Source organism: Penaeus monodon, chromosome 18 (genome assembly GCF_015228065.2).
Source record: "Penaeus monodon isolate SGIC_2016 chromosome 18, NSTDA_Pmon_1, whole genome shotgun sequence".
Classification (NCBI taxonomy): Eukaryota; Metazoa; Arthropoda; class Malacostraca; order Decapoda; family Penaeidae; genus Penaeus; species Penaeus monodon.
In genome coordinates, this window is record NC_051403.1 from 11,228,504 (window position 1) to 11,231,003 (window position 2,500).

Below are 2,500 nucleotides of genomic sequence, written 5' to 3' on the forward strand. Positions count from 1 at the left end.
ACCTTGTGTATCTTTGGTAGGGAGGTGGCATGGGCAGGTGATTTCTTGCCAGACTTGTCTTGGAGTATGATCTCCAAGTGGTTTGTTGAGGATTTATTGTGCCCTTTCAGACAGAGAAAGCGAAAATTCCTGCAACGGCTCTTGTGAGACAATTATAAGCCGCACTTCTGTAACGCTTGTGGTAGGAGCAAATGTTGTCTGCAGCCAGGAATGGGGTGAAAGGTCTTCGGATGGTGTTGTACCCTTGGGGAATTACTGCGTTGATGTCGGTATTAGTCAACAGGAAAATGGGAGCTTGACGATGTGCTTCCATCAGTGCGTTGGCTCCGGTGAGGAGAACATCAATGGCTGTCTTGTCCTGGTCATGGAGTTTCTCCCTGATATTGCCAGGGAGAGAGCGGAGCCAAATCTCTTTTTTAAGATTCACTTTGTGGAACTTACCTTGTGTATCTTTGGTGGGAAGGCGGCATAGGCTGGTGATTTCTTGCCAGACTTGTTTTGGAGTACGATCTCCAAGTGGTGTGTTGGGGATTTGTTACGCCCTCTCAGACGGAGAAAGCGAAAACTCCTGCAACAGCTCCTGCTTCAGCCTGTCGTATTCAATGTCGTCCGGTTGGTGGTCTAACCAAGGGGCTAACTGGAGGAAAACCTCCTCAGGCAAGATGGCTACGACATGGTCTTTTGGCCTAACTGAACTCGGCGAAACCATGTGAGGTCTTCATTTGGCGAGAAGGGCTGGAGGTGGATGGAGGCGGCATTCACTTCAGTGAAAAGGGTAGCTGCATCGGTGTTCATGTCGTTGGGTTCACCAATGTTGGAGAGGCCTTGGTTGGCTCAATGAGGAGCCTGAGCCTTGATTGGAAGGAGAGCCAAACTCAGAGGTGCAGAGTAGTCTGTCTAATTTTTGGCAGCATGCGGTATAAATACAATATGGGAGAAGTGAGGTCAGCGGCTGAGTATGCTGATTGGCCAAATGGCTGCATCCCGCTCTCCCGTGTCGTGGCGAATCAGCGCTGACCCCATTGACAGCATTCCACTGCCGGTGCAGAGGTAATTATCCTGAGCGAGTTGCGCCGGTGCTGAGTGAGGTGATTGTGGAGTCCGCCACAAGTTGGAAGGCTGGGTTTGTGAGCTGCCATTTTGATCCAAGTCAGACCCTCTCGAATGTCCCTTGATTATTACCTTTTCTCTCTTTTCTTCTTCCTAGCTTGTGCCTCTTGTTTCGTGAGAGTGAAACAGGGATTTGGCAAATAGGGAGGGAGAGCGTGTTATTCACACCTGTCCAGAGTTTCTTGACATTTTCTCCGAAGATTCCAAACATTAAGGAATTCCTCTTGTCAGAGATCTTTATAGGCCTATGATAAAGTTCTGAAAGTTTTAGTGGTGTTGTGTTAAACCAATCTGATGCAGGTTAAGTTTTCTATAATGTTGTGATGTTGTGATGATGTGTTAAATGTCATGTAATGTGACCTAGTTGTTTGATAATACAAAAACTCTAGAATAGTTGAAATGATAGTGAATATGATTGTTTGCATTTGATGTTGTTAGTCCAGGATTCCTTTGTGATGGCATTTCTCTTGATAATAGGTGTTTTAGGTTGGAAGACTCCCAAATTAGATATAGTACCTTTATCAAAGTAATTTCATTAATCTTGTATTTGGTGTTACTTGAATCAAAAGATTCGAGAGAAAAATAATTGACAAAATGACAGTTTTTTGTTTTTTTCGTCTGACATACTTATAGGTAAAGGTAAACAGTGTGAAAACAAATTGATCACTGAATTTACAAAATGTATTTCTTGGGATTTCCCAGCACAGGACCTCATCAAGCAATGCCCCTGCCTCTGCATGACACTGATGCCAATGCCAGCAAACCTCCACAGCATACATTTTGGATAGATGGAATTTTGACATGCACTGTACAAGGCCGAAACATGCCAGACTATATCTTCTTGGATTTTTTCACTTTTTTAATTATTATTATTACCTAGTGCCATAAAAGCTTTGGCGTGGCTTGATGAAAAGATCCATTGACAGTGAAAAGTTGTTGTAGAATCGGCATTACATTGGCCGTAGTATGTTATATATATATATATATATATATATATATATATATATATATATATATATATATATATATATATATATATATTGCTACGCCAGTGGGTCTTTGTCTCTGTGCGAAACGTGTTAACATGAAAAGGATGACCTGGGCATGTGTTAACATGAAGGGACCTGGGCAAACATGACGCAGCTGGCTGTGAGCGGAGGAGCGAGGAACAAGCCAGGAGACGGAGTTGGGTGCTGCTCCTGTGAAGACCTCGTGTGTGCCCTTGTGACCTGATAAACTTTGTGTTGCCCTGTTATAAGCTGTATCGTGCAGTGTTTCCCCCTGTATTGTGCCTATAGAAAAGTGTACGGGTAAATAACTTGTGTAAATAAAGGAAAGACTGTCATATTGCGTTTATTTCGTGCCCTGCCTCGCCACCTGGCGTTTTCCC